This window comes from Pan troglodytes, chromosome 1, assembly GCF_028858775.2.
Source record: "Pan troglodytes isolate AG18354 chromosome 1, NHGRI_mPanTro3-v2.0_pri, whole genome shotgun sequence".
Classification (NCBI taxonomy): domain Eukaryota; kingdom Metazoa; phylum Chordata; class Mammalia; order Primates; family Hominidae; genus Pan; species Pan troglodytes.
Genome location: NC_072398.2, coordinates 33,245,650 through 33,261,071, shown reverse-complemented (window position 1 = coordinate 33,261,071; position 15,422 = coordinate 33,245,650). Strand labels below are relative to the sequence as shown.

At 38.9% G+C, this 15,422-nt stretch overlaps 1 protein-coding gene across 1 annotated transcript in view; it reads right to left on the bottom strand.

Moving 5' to 3' along the window:
* Positions 1-15,422, bottom strand: part of USH2A (usherin) — a 798,713-nt gene that overhangs the window by 223,671 nt on the left and 559,620 nt on the right. The window lies entirely within an intron of this gene.

The window sequence follows — 15,422 nt, the reverse complement described above, 5'->3', positions numbered from 1 at the left end:
ATTATTCAATGAATCATCAGAACTTTGATATAACACTTATGAAAGGAAACTAAGATGAAAATGAAAGTATACAATACATAGAACAACTTCTGCTCATAAGTAACATAATCCTAGAGAGAAGACTAGGCTAATACAAATAAGAGCATTTCCTGACACAGATCCTAGAGACATTTTTTAACTTGCTAACAACATTCGCTAACTGATACCTAGAAGGATGCTTAGAAAGATATCCTTTTATATACATTGTCAATGTAGCAGGGCTACATAGCATGCTCCCCTTAAGGACTGGCTCAGGATAATACTTAAATTTTTATCAGGGCTCTCATCCTTCTCTTCTAGTTAAACGTGTTTCTATAATGTAGAGAAGCCTTTAAAAGATACCAAAATCAATCACTAACTGTCTTGCAAATATAACTCATCAATTCTTCAACCCTTATCCTTTCAAAGACCAGTCTATTATTTTTTCTCCTCTTCCTCCCAATTTATCCATTCTTTTCCTTAGGCTCTGCTTCTCATTATCTGCCCACAATGATTCTTTAACAAGAGAACATGAAAACAGCCATATTTTCTTAGGTAGGAAGTATTATGCTGCTCTACTTACATCAATATTATTTTCAGAGACTTTTAAGCAGAAACGATTACCTTTGTTTGTTAGGATGGGGGTGGAGTGTTGGCTTACAAGCCTTCTGAAATTTCATGTCAAATTATGCATCAAAAATTGCTCAGGCCGGGCACAGTGGCTGACACCTGTAATCCCAGTACTTTATGAGGCTGAGATCACTTGAGCTCAGGAGTTCGAGACCAGCCTGGGAAACATGGCAATACCCCATCTTTACATGAAACACAAAAACTAACCAGGTGTGATGGCACACACCTGTAGTCCCAGCTACTCAGGAAGCTGAGGCAGTAGGATGGCTTGAGCTCAGGAGGCAGAGGTTGTGGTGAGCTGAGATCGTGCCACTGCACTCCAGGCTGGACAACAGAATGAGACCATGTCTCAGGAAAAAAAAAAAGAAGAAAAGTTAAACAGCATTAGTCCAAGGATTGGGAGGAAAAAGTGGCATTTCTCCTTATGGCTATTGAAGTCCAATTTCACTTATATGTGAGATCCCAGCATATGGCCATATAAAGTAATATAGCTTTGAGAATAGTATGTTTCTTTAAAGGACCCCTTTACATTAAAGTCTTGGTGATTTTGCATAAAAACTGAATACTAGGTTTTTCTTTTTGTTTTTCCTAAATACACTACTGCTTTCACTTTAGCTCTAGAAATAGTTAAAAGGGTATGATGTGCCAGTGTAGTTGGAAGAGTTTGTATTGGAAGACCTTTAGCAATTAATTTGGAAAATTCTGGGTTTTGCAGTGTTTCTTTCCTCTGATGTCACAAAAATGTAAGCACATGCAATAATGAGGTCATTATTGATCATCGGCAGGAACTGACTATTAAAATCCCTTAACATTTTCCTGAATGATAATATTCGTCAAGTACAGCAAAGCCATGGGTGTAGTGAGTGCAAACGTTTCTTCTGTTACTAGCATCATTTTCTACTGGCTCACAGCATTACTTATTACTCATTAATTTGTGGCTGCTATGGTATAATGCAAAGTGTACTAGATTTGTAGTTTATGTTGAATTTTAGTTTGTTAAGTGAGCAGGCTGATTATAAAGTCAAGCCCTAAAGATATAATATTAATGAAATGCTTTCAAACTTCACTTACATATATAAATTAATTTCACTTGGGTTATTAAATGTGCCTGTTATCTGCACTATCAAGTTCCAATTAATATACCTATACCTATGTAGATATATTAAATATATTTCCACTAGCACAAGTTCAAGATGAGCAAAGATCACATGTCAATGTCTGGATGAGACCCCATTAAATGTCCTTTCTTAGCCATGCACCGTATGCCAATCCCTCTGAAACAGAACAGAACCTAGGACAACAGGAAAAGACGGTGATTCCGTTCCATTGTTTATGTCTTACTGCATGATATGGAGGCTCTTGAGAACAGAAACAGGCAGCATTTCTGGGTAACAAGTACCGGATTTCTGGCCTATTCTCCCTGTTTCCAACATTTGCTTCAACACTTGTTTCTCCACTCATGTTTGGACTTGGGAGTCCAAAACATAGAAAAATATAGAAACACATACAATTTTATACATGTTCCTGGTTATCACATGAGAAGTTCTGGGAGCAGTACATGCATAGAAGCATCTTTTTCATTGCTCAAATAAGGTCTTTAAACTTTGATGTACTCTTCCTAAGTCAGTGAACCATCTAAGAAACAGAAGATACATCCTCAGTTCAATAGACCAGCACAAAATTAAAGGCTGATGACCTTGATTTTACCTCTGAGAGAGGAAGGCTATTAACATGGAAACAGCTGAATGAAGAGGCAAGTAAATTTCACCCTCCCTGTCTATTGAGAAAAGCTGGGTCTGAATGTGTCTCTCCTTTTTTAAATAGAAAAACATAAGTTACAAGGCTTCTTCCTACCATAAGACAAGGGAAATCTTGTCTAGAACCTTCCAAGGCAGAAGTTTTGTGTATATTACTTCTATGACAATGGGATGGAGGTTTTATAAAATATTTGCATGGTGTACCAAAAATAAAAAAGGGACATTACTTTATGAAAAAGAAGCCTCTATGAAGTAGGTTTGTAAAATCATAAAAAGACAGCCACAAAGATAGAGATGTAAAGGGGTCTGCCTTAAATAAGAAAGGAAAGCAAGGAAACATGTAAAGCAATGGCAGAATTAAAATGTACGTTGAAAGCAGAAATGAGCAGAGTTAAAAATGCACAATATCAAAGAATTAACAGGAAAATGACAAGGAAATCAGTGAAAGTCAAAATTATAGACATTGAGAACAGAAAAAGTCTAATTACCTTAAAAATAAATGCAATAAATAATTATGGATATGAAATGCCCCAATAAACCTTACCCAAAATGACTTATGTCTACAAACTGAATAGACTAATACAGTTTTCTCCAAAATAATCACAATATATCCAAACATAGACATATCATGGAATATTGGAACATTTTAAAGGTAAACCAAAAATTAGGAACATTTATAAAGGAGAAAAAAATCAGATAAGCTTCAGACTTCTTATGTGGAACGTCAAATGTTGAAAGACAATGGAACAATTTCAACAAGTTTTGAGGGGAAATAGTTTAATCCAAAAATTTTTATACACATTTAAATGGTTACTTATGTGTAAAAACAACAGACATACTTTCTTATTTAGGCAAATTTAGAGAATGTGCAAAGATGAGAGAAATACTTTCTTATATCACCAAACATTTAGAGAACATAAAACTAATTAATTGATTTTTTTTAAGTTTCATGATAAAACTATCCAATAATCTTCTTCAGAAGACAGAAAGATTAATCAAGATCCAGAATTCAAGATTGGGAAAGTTTAAGAATTGCTGATAAGTACTGAAGCTATTTAGAGAAAATAGTTGCATAAAAAAATTATAACAAAAATATTAATAATAATAATAAACTGAACATTGAAAACAGCAGATGAGAAAGGCAAGAAAAGTAACAGCATATTAAGTTCTTTATTATACATAAAATAGAATGGCATGAAAAAATAGAGAAAGACATTAGTAACCATTAATATCATTAATACCATTTAAACTTTAAAATATAGTATGGAAGATAAAAGCTATCTTCTGTAATCTGAAGGCAAAGATTTCTAGAACTCCCTAATACCAACAATTTTCTCTTCTTGTCAAATAATTGAACTACATTTTCTAGGCCCCATGCATCTGGACTGAGATGTGAAGGAGCAATTGGCCGTCTCTGAGGGTCTAGTTTTCCCATCTAAGGTAGGACTCTAAGGCCCTGGGGAATGGTGGATTCACTAGATGGAAAAAGCCTGTCTTTAATTGACACATAGGAGTTTAAAAAGGGCAACATAATAATAGCAGGGGACTTCAATACTCCACTGACAGTACTAGACAGGTCATCAAGACAGAAAGTCAACAAAGAAAACAATGGACTTAAAGTATACCCTAGAACAAATAGACTTAACAGATATTTGTAAAACATTCTACCCCAAAACTGCAGAATATACATTCTACTCATCAGCACATGGAACATTCTCCAAGATAGTCCATATGATAAGCCACAAAGAGTCTCAACAAATTTAAGAAAATTAAAATCATATCAAGTACTCTTTCAGATCACAGTGGAATAAAATTGGAAATCAACTCCAATAAGAACACTCAAAATGATGCCAATACATGGAAATTAAATAATCTGCTCCTGAATGATCGTTGGGTCAACAATGAAATCAAGAAGAAAATTAGAAATTATTTGAACTGAATGATAATAGTGATACAACCTATCAAAACTTCTTGGATATAACAAAAGCAGTGTTAAGAGGAAAGTTCATAGTCTTAAATGCCTATATCAAAAAGTCAGAAAGACCACAAATAGACAATCTAAGGTCACACCTCAAGGAACTAGAGAAACAAGTACAAACTAAACCCAAACCCAGCAGAAGAAAACAAATAACCAAAATCAAAGCAGAACTAAATGCAATTGAAACAAACAACCAAAACAGTACAAAAGATAAATGAAATAAAGACCTGGTTCTTGGAAAAGATAAATACAATTGACAGACCATGTAGGAAGATTAACCAAGAAAAGAAGAGAGAAGATCCAAAAAAGCTCAATTAGAAATAAAACAGGAGACATTACAACTGATACCACAGAAATACAAAAGATCATTCAAGGCTACTGTGAACACCTTTATGCAAATAAACTAGAAAACGTAGATAAACTCCTGGAAATATACAACTCTCCTAGATTAAACCAGGAAGTAATAGAAACTCTGAACAGACCAATAACAAGCAGTGAGATTGAAATGGTAATTATCACGTTACCAACAAAAAAAGTCCAGGACCAGACAGATTCACAGCTGAATTCTATCAGATGTTCAAAGAAGAATGGGTACCAATCATATGGACACTATTCCAAAAGATATAGAAAGAAGAAACACTCCTTACATCATTCTTTGAAGCCAACATCATTCTAATACCAAAAACAGGAAAGGACATGACAAAAAAGAAAACTACAGACCAATATCCCTGATGAACATAGATGCAGAAATCCTTAACAAAATACTAGATAACCAAATCCAACAGCATATCAGAAAGACAATTCACCACGATCAAGTAGGTTTCATACCAGGGATGCAGGGATGGTTTAACATATGCAAGTCAATAAATGTGATACACCCCATAAACAGAATTGAAAACAAAAATCACATGATCATCTCAATCAATGCAGAGAAAGCCTTTGACAAAATCCAGCATCCCTTTATAATTAAAACCCTCAGCAAAATAGGCATAGAAAGGACATACTTTAATGTAATAAAAGTCATCTATGACAAACGCACAGCTAACATTATACTGAATGGGGAAAAGTGGCAAGCTGTATTAGTCTGTTCTCATGCTGCTGATAGAGACATACCTGAGATTGGGCAATTTACAAAAGAAAGAGGTTTAATGGACTCACAGTTCCGCATGGCTGGGGATGCCTCACAATCATGGCAGAAGGTGAAAGGCACATCTCACATGGTGGCAGACAAGAAATGAGAGCTTGTGAAGGGAAACTCCCCTTTATAAAACCATCAGATCTCATCAGACTTATTCACTGTCACAAGAATAGCATGGAAAAGACCCGCCCCCATGATTCAATGATCTCCCACTGGGTCCCTCCCATAACACATGGGAATTCTGGGAGCTAAAATTCAAGATGAGATTTAGGTGGGGACACAGCCAAACCATATCATGCTGCCCTGGTCCCTCCCAGATCTCATGTCTTTACATTTCAAAGCCAATCATGCCTTCCCCACAGTCTCCCACAGCCTTAACTCATTTCAGCATTAACTGAAAAGTCCACAGACCAAAGTCTCATCTGAGACAAGGCAAGTCCCTGCTGCCTATGAGCCTGTAAAATCAAAAGCAAGTTAGTTACTTCCTAGAAACAATGGGGGTACAGGCATTGGGTAAATACAGCTGTTCCAAATGGGAGAAATTGGCCAAAACAAAAGGGCTACAGGCCCCAACGCAAGTCCAAAATCAAGCAGGGAAGTCAAATCTTAAAGCTCCAAAATGATCTCTTTTGAATCCATGTCTCACATCCAGCTCATGCTGATGCAAGAGGTGGGTTCCCATGGTCTTGGGCAGCTCTGCACCTGTGGCTTTACAGGGTACAGCTTCCCTCCTGGCTGCTTTCACAGGTTGGCATTGTCTGTGCTTTTCCAGGTGCACAGTGCAAGCTGTTGGTGGATCTACTATTCTAGGGTCTAGAGGACAGTGGCCCTCTTCTTACAGTAGCACTAGGCAGTGCCCCAGTGAGGACTCAGTGTGGAGGCACCCACTGCACTTTTCCCTTTTGCGCTGCCCCAACATAGGTTTTCCATGAGTGCCTGCCCCTGCAGCAAACTTCTATCTGGATATCCAGGTGTTTCCATACATACTTTAAAATCTAGGTGGAGGTTCCCAAACCTCAAATCTTGACTTCTGTGCACTGGTAGGCTCAACACCATGTGGAAGCTGCCAGGTCTTGGGGGTTGCACCCTCTGAAGCCATGGCCCAAGCTCTACATTGGGGCCTTTCCTCCATGGCTGGAGCCACTGAGAAACAGGGCACCAAGTCCTTAGGCTGCACACAGCATGGGAACCCTGGGTCTGGCCCTTGATACCACTTTTTCCTCCTAGGCCTCTGGGCCTGTGTTGGTCGCAGCTGTCATGAAGACCTCTGACATGCCCTGGAGACATTTTCCCCATTGTCTTGGGGATTAACATTTGGCTCCTCATTACTTAGGTAAATTATGTAAATTTCTGCAGCTGTCTTGAATTTCTTTTCAGAAAATGGGACTTTCTTTGCTATCACATTGTCAGGCTGCAAATTTTCTGAACTTTTATGCTCTGCTTCCCTTATAAAACTGAATACCTTTAACAGCACCCAAGTCACCTCTTGAATGTTTTGCTACTTAGAAATTTTTTCTGCCAGATACCCTAAATCATCTCTCTCAAGTTCATAGTTCCACAAATCTCTAGGGCAGGGGCAAAATGCTGCCAGTCTCTTTGCTAAAACATAACAAGAGTCACCTTTGTTCCAGTTCCCAAGAAGTTCCTCATCTCCATCTGAGACCACCTCAGACTGGATTTCATTGTCCACATCATTATTAGCATTTTGGTCAAAGCCATTCAACAAATCTTTAGGGAGTTCCAAACTTTCCCACATTTTCCTGTCTTCTTCTGAGTCCTCCAAACTGTTCCAACCTCTGCCTGTTACCCAATTCCAAAGTTGTTTCCACATTTTTGGCTATCTTTTCAGCAGCATACCACTTTACTGGTGCCAACTTACTGTATTAGTCTGTTCTCATGCTGCTGATAAAGACATACTGGAGATTGGGCAATTTACAAAAGAAAGGCTTACTGGGCTCATAGTTCCACATGGCTTGGGAGGCCTTACAATCACGGTGGAAGGTGAAAGGCACATCTCACACGGCGGTAGACAAGAAAAGAGAGTTTGCGCAGGGAAACTCCCCTTTATAAAACCATCGGATCTCATTAGACTTATTAACTATCATGAGAATAGCATAGGAAAGACCCACCCTATGATTCAATTATCTCCCACTGGGTCCCTCCCACAACATGTGGGCATTATGGGAGCTACAATTCAAGATGAGATTTGGGTGGGGATACAGCCAAACCATATCAAAAGCATTCCCCCTGAGACCTGGAACAAGACAAGGATGCCTACTTTCACCACTTTTATTCAACATACTGAAGCAGCATCATTGTCTGGGGTAAATATCCATGGTTCGTCATCTCATGCCAGGGAAATCAAGGATGCAGGCACACAGTAAGTTTCAGAGTGGAGGTTTAATAGGCAAAAGAAAGAGAAAAGAGAATAGCTCTCTCTTCTGCAGAGAAAGAAGGGCTCCCAGATGGGTCTTCCAGTCCACAGCAAAGCGCATGGAGCTTTATAGACTGGCTTGAGGAGGCAGTGCCTGATTTACATAGGGCCTAAAGATTGATTGGACCGTGTGTGCCATTTACATAGTGCATGAATAACCTGGTCACCCCATCCTAATCTTTTATTATGCAGATGGGTTCTCTACCTGGCCAGCGCCATGTTGTCTGTTTCTTACTGTACATGGGCTTGACAAAGAAAAGGGCAGATGGAGCCACTATGTTGAACATGCCTTGCCCCCAGGTAGCCTTTTTCTGTTGGTGCAGCTGCTGGCATTCACCCATGCAAGCTTCCAGCTTGCTTATCTATGTCTGCAGTTCAATTTAATGGCCGATCTTTGTTAGAAAAGAGATAATTTGGGGGTTGCTGCTCTTCATTAAAAGGAAAACCTTATTGAGGACTCTCTTACCCTCCCTATCTGCCTAATTTCTTTTTAACTCCTATATCAATAGTATGTAAATCCTAGCCAAAGCAATCAGACAAGAGAAAAAAATATAGGGCATCCAAATAGCTAAAGAGGAAGTCCAACCGTTGCTGTTTTCTGATGACATGATTGTGTACCCAGAAAACCCTAGAGACATTTGGATGGCTAAAGAGTCACCCAAAAACCCTCTAAAACTGTTAAATAAATTCAGCAAAGTTTTGGGATATAAAATTAATGTACACAAATCAGTAGCACTGTTATACACAAAGAGCTACCAAGCTGAGAATCAAATCAATAACTTAACCCCTTTTATAATAACTGCAAAAATAAAAAGTAAAATACTTAGGAATCTACCTAACCAAGGAGGTGAAAGACCTCTACAAGGAAAACTATAAAATGCTGCTGAAAGAAACCATAGATGACACAAATGAAAACAAATCCCATATACATGGATGGGTAGAATCAATACTGTGAAAATGATCATACTGCCAAAAGCAATCTGCAAATTCAATGCAATTCCCATCAAATTACCATCAACACAATTCCCATCAATGCAATTCCCATCAAAATACCACCATCATTCTTCACAGAACTAGAAAAAAATCCTAAAATTCATATGTAATCAAAAAAGAACTCACATAGCCAAAGCAAGACTATGCTAAAAGGACAAATCTGGAGGTAACACATCACCTGACCTCAAACTATACTAAAAGGCCATAGTCACAAAAACAGTATGGTACTGGTATAAAAATAGGCATATAGACCAATGAAACAAAATAGAGAACTCAGAAATAAAGCCAAATATTTACAGCCAACTGATCTTTGACAAAAGAAACAAAAACATAAAGTGGGTAAAGGACAACCTATTCAACAAATGGTGCTGGCATAATTTGCAAGCCACATGTAGAAGAATGAAACTGGATCCTCATCTCTCACCTTGTACAAAAATCAACTCAAGATGGATCAAAGACTTAAATCTAAAACCTGAAACCATAAAAATTCTAGAAGATAACATTGGAAAAATCCTTCTAAACATTAGTTTAGGCAAAGACTTCGTGACAAAGAACCTAAAAGCAAATGCAACAAAAAGAAAGATAAATAGATGGAACTTAATGAAACTAAAAAGCTTCTGCACAGCAAAAGAAATAACCAGCAGAGTAAATAGACAACCCACAGAATGGGAGACAGTCTTAAAAATCTTTACTTCTGACAAAGGACTAATATCCAGAATCTACAAGCAACTCAAACAAATTAGCAAGAAAAATACAAACAATCCCATCAAAAAGTGGGCTAAAGACATGAATAGACAATTCTCAAAAGAAGAATGGCCAAGAAACGCGCAAATGGCCAACAAACATATGAAAAATACTCAACATCACTAATGATCAGGGAAATGCAAATAAAAACCACAATGTGATACCATCTTACTTCTGCAAGAATGGCCATAATCAAAAAACCAAAAAATAATAGACCTTGGCATAGATGTGATACAAAGAACACATTTTTACACTTGGTGGGAACGTAAACTAGTACAACCACTATGAAAAATAGTGTGGAGATTCCTTAAAGAACTAAAAGTAGATTTACCATTTGATTCATCAATCCTACTCCTGGGTATCTACCAAGAGGAAAAGAAGTCATTATATGAAAAGATACTTACACATGCATGTTTATAGCAGCACAGTTCACAATTGTGAAAACATGGAACCAGCCCAAACGCCCATCAATCAATGAGTGGATAAAGAAAATTTGGTGTGTGTGTGTGTGTGTGTGTGTGTGTGTGTATCAGCCATTCAAAGGAACAAAATAATGGCATTTGCAGAAACCTTGATGGAACTGGAGACCATTATTCTAAGTGAAGTAACTCAGGAATGAAAAACCAAACATCATATGTTCTCACTCATAAGTGAGAGCTAAACTGTAAGGATGCAAAGGCATAAGAATGATACAATGGACTTTGGGCACTCGGGGGAGTGGGTGGAAGGGAGGCAATGGATAAAAGACTATCCATTGGGTACAGTGTACACTGCTTGGGTGATGGGTGCACCAAAATCTCAAAAATCACCACTAAAGAACTTATTCGTGTACAAATAAGTAAATAAACAAATTAAAAAGGGATAAGGAAGAGATACAGCTATAGCTTAGATTTTTGGTTTTGGTTTCTGGGTGAATCCCATTAAATAAGATAGAAAACATGGAATTATGGGATGAGATTTTGAAACTTGTTTCATTTGAGACTTCTTGAGTTTGAAGTGTGTCAACAGAAGAGGTTCATAAATTTGAAAAGGAGAGCTTTACTTCTCATAAAGGGTTGCAGCCTGCAGGATGGCCATTCAGACAGCCTGGAAGCATATGGTAGCCTTGAGCCAGAAGCCAGAAAAGATTCTTCAAGGGAGGAGCAACAGGAATTTATGCTGAGTGGGGTGACTGAATATACATATTCAATAAGCCTCAGGAAGAGTCATGAGTATTTATGAAAGGAGAAACATGCACATGTGCAATTGACTTTTACATCCCCTGGTGCATCCCACGTATAAAAATGGCAGCATTAGCACAATCTGAGGGTGGAGTTTTCAGCCCTCTGACATCAAGCAGTGAAGAAAAGGACATGAAGACCCTGACTGCAGATTCTCCGTAGACTGGCCATGACAACTCTGTGGCCAGAGGTCTCTCATCAGTTAGTAGAAGAGGGGCAGCATCAGGTGGTTGGTTGATATCAGTGGTGGAATCTTTTGAAAGGGCTGGTTTCTGCTTAGTGCTTAGGGAAGTAACCCTAATGGTGTATATCCAGGGAGGGGTGACTGACTTCCCATCCCACTGTAGCCAAGAACTCAGTTTTCAAGGTTGCTCTGGTGTCCCCTTGGCCAAGTGGGGATCCACTCAGATGGTTGTTGGAGCTTAGGATTTTGTTATCTTTCAAGTGTTTCTGTGGCAACTAGGTGAACTTAAAAACTAAAATGTGAATGTTTGAGTTACAGTTATACAATATGGAGTTAAGGCTTGTACTTGCTTGTATTTGATGCAATAGAAAGAAATTGGGATTTCCTGTGAGATTATGTTAAATATGTGTATATTGGGATATATTTTCTTAGATATTCTAATCCTATTATGTATGATGCATATTTTGTGGACCACATAAATGTATCTGAGCAGGTATTGCCCTACTTGTGGGAATATCAAGTTAATCTCTGATATGGTTAGGTCCCATGTCCCCACCCAAATCTCATCTTAAATTGTAATCCCCATAATACCCATGTGTCAAGGGCAGGACCTGGTGGGAGGTGATTGGATCACGGGGGTGGTTTCCCCCACGCTGTTCTCGTGATAGTGAGTGAGTTCTCGCAAGATCTGATGGTTTCATAAGTGTTTGACAGTTCCTCCTATGTGCGCATTCTCTCTCTCACCTATCTCGCATGTCGTCTCTTTACCTTCTGCCATGATCGTAAGTTTCCTGAGGCCTTTCCAGACATGCAGAACTGTGGGTCAATTCAACCTTTTTCCTTTATAAATTACTCAGTCTTGCATATTTCCCTATAGCAATGTGAGAACAGACTATTACAATCTCAGTGAGCTGAAAAAGGTTGTAACCTTTGGATAAGAGCTTTGCTACTAAATGTTATTTTTAGTTGCAATCTCCAATCCTTGGTCAGAAATTTGATCTTAGCTGGAGCAAATTCTCAAAAATAGAACAGGCTCCTCTCCTTTATAATGAATTCCTAAATAATTTTAACAGTGGTTAGATATGTATTAGTCTGCTCGGGCTGCCTTAACAAAATATTAAAGGCTGGGTGGCTTGAACAACAGAAACTTATTTCTCACAATCTGGAGGCTAGAGGTTCGTGATCAAGGCGCCAGCAAATTTAGTTTCTGCTGAGGGCTCTTTCCCTGGCTTTTGGAGAGCAACTTTCTAGCTGCTGAGTTTTCCCATGATTTTCCTCTGTGATGAGAGAAAGGGAGAGAAGGGGTTGGGGGAGAGACAGAGAGAAAGATCAAGCGAGCCTGTGTGCTAACTTATGAAATCGAGGTCCCACTCTTACAATCTCATTTAACCTTAATTACGGTTGACCCTTGAACAACACAACAACACAGGTGTGAACTGCTTGGGTCCATTTATAAGGGGATTTTTTTCAACCAAACAAGAATTGAAAATATAGTATTCTCAGCTGGCATGGTGGCTGTAGCCTGTAATCCCAGCACTTTGGAAGGCCGAGGCGGGCGGATCACGAGGTCAGGAGATTGAGACCTTCCTGGCTAACACAGTGAAACCCCGTCTCTACTAAAAATACAAAAAATCAGCCAGGCGTGGTGGGATGTGCCTGTAGTCCCAGCTACTTGGGAGGCTGAGGCAGGAGAATTGCTTGAACCCAGGAGGTGGAGGTTGCAGTGAGCCGAGATCACACCACTGCACTCCAGCCTGAGTGACAGAGTGAGACTCCATCTCCAAAAAAAATAAAGTAGTATTCTCCCATGCAAAACTCGTGTAGAAGGCCAACTTTTCATATACATGGATTCTGCATGGCTGACTGCCAGACTTGAGTATGCACAGCTTTGGTGTACTTAGGGGGCAGTCCTGGAACCAATCGCCTGCATATACCAAGGGATGACTGTATTTCTTTAGAGGCCCCATCTCCAAATACAGCTACACTGAGAATTAGGGCTTTAGTCCATAACAGATGCGCTAGTTAAAAGTTATCCTGCAACAGCAAGTAGATTGTGCTTCTTACATGGCCTTAAATTATTGCCATGGTTCCCAGCAAAGGGGGATCAAGAGTTTATATCACCACCAAACCTCATGTGACCTCCAGTGTACTAGTTTTGGAAGATGAGGCCTAGTTGGAGGTGTTTGTTTCATGGGGCCAGATTCTCATGAATGGCTTGGTGTCTTGCTCTGGCAAGGCTGGGTTAGTTTTTGAAGAAATGAATTAGTTCCCTCAAGAGTGGGTTTTTAGAAAGCCGGACGTCCCTTGGATTTTGCATCTTTGCACATGTCCACTCACCTTTTGAACTTCTCTGTTATGTTTTGATGCATCACAAAAGCCCTCACCAGAAACCAAGTAAATACTACAGCCATGCTTCTTGTACAGTCTGCAGAATCATGAGCTAAGCAAAACTCTTTTCCTTATTAACTTCCCAGCCTCAGGTATTCTGTTATAACAACACAAACAGACCAAGACAATTATCAATGTCAATTATGTCTTCTAGATTTTTAACATCTACGTTAGAGGTCAGCAAGCTATGTTCCATGAGCTAAATCTGGCCTGTTGGCCTAGTGTGGCCCACCCCCTGCAAGCTAAGAATGGTTTGTACATTTATTTGATTGGGGGAAAAAACCAAAAGAAAAAAAGTATTTCATGACATGTGAGAATTATTAGGTTGGCGCAAAGTAGTTGTGGTTTTTGCCATTACTTCAATGGCGAAAACGACAATTACTTTTGTGCCAACCTAATATATGAAAATCACATCTCAATGTCCAAAATAAAGTTTTATTGGAACATGGCCATGCTTATTTAAAAATCAAAATCACCTTATTGCTGTTTATGTGCTCCAGTGGCAAATTTGAGTTAAGACAGAGACTGTATGGGCTTCAAAGTCTAACATTATACATATTTGACACTTTACAAAAAAAGTTTGTTGTACTGATTCAGATCAATTATAGTAAATCATTTCATTTATTAGATCTCTTAATTTATTTGTCTAGGACTAAATTCTTCAGACATCTCACATTAGCAGGCTCATTTTGGAAGGTAATGTTGCTCAAATGTAAAAACCTGGAGGGACCTTATTAAGCTGATTTTATGATGGAAGTCTTGATCTTGCTCGCAGAATCTCCAAATTAGAGTCCAATTTTCCAAGTTCTATGGTGCAGGGCTCTGCGTCACCAACTAAGTAGCTCTTGGAAAATTTGAGCTTATCAAAACTGCTCTTGAGAAAATTCTTTACTCTGCCTGAGGGTACTACTGCTGACATGAAGTGGAAAGATTAACTTCTTGGGCAATAATCCTTCAAGTCAGCCTCCTTAGTTTTCTGAGCAGCATATCTCCTGTCTTGTCTCTAGTTTACCCATCCGTCAAAACCAAACACCTGCACTTTGGAAACTCCAGAGCTTCTTTAGTCTCTCATAGTGTTCCAGCTTCTATCAGGGGCCTGCCAGAGAAAACTGTATTTAAAGGAGACAGTATAATAGATATATTAATTATTCATCATTTTATATTTAGTTAAAAAAGAGGATAGCTAATTTCTACTTTTAAGGTAAATTGATATGGGCAAACAGGGAATGAGTTAGTTAGCGAAGCTGGTGAAACCTAAAATCTCCAAAATACAATAGCTTAAATAAAATCCATGTTAATTTGTATCTCATGTAATAGCTTCAAAGTGATCAAAACAGACTGTGCTCCATGTGGTCACTTAAGAACCCAGGAACTTTCTCTTATGGGGATTTTGGATCTCTTTGGGTGTTGTACACGACTGCATAGTTGAACCTGAGAACATGATCATGTCCTCATTCCAGTCCAGGGGAAGGGCTAAAAGAGAACAAGTAGGCACACACCCAGTGTTTTCTGGTTAATACCCAAAAAGATGCAGATCGTCTTTCACTTTCTATTGACACAAACACATACTACTGGTATTTCACCTGGCCATGACTAATTGCAAGGGAGGTTAGTAAATGCAGTTTCTAGATAAGGGACAAGGCTAGCACTAAAAGAAAAAGGGGAGAATGGATGCCATGCAATAGTTAGTAGTTTTCGCTTTTTTTTTTTTTTTTTGAGACAGAGTCTCACTCTGTCACCAGGCTGGAGTGCAGTGGCACGATCTCGGCTCACTGCAACCTCCATCTCCCAGGTACAAGCGAGTCTCCTGCCTCAGTCTCCTGACTAGCTGGGACTACAGGCACGCACCACCACACCCGGCTAATTTTTGTATTTTTAGTAGAGATGGAGTTTCACCATGTTGGCCAGGATGGTCTCGATCTCCTGACCTCATTATCT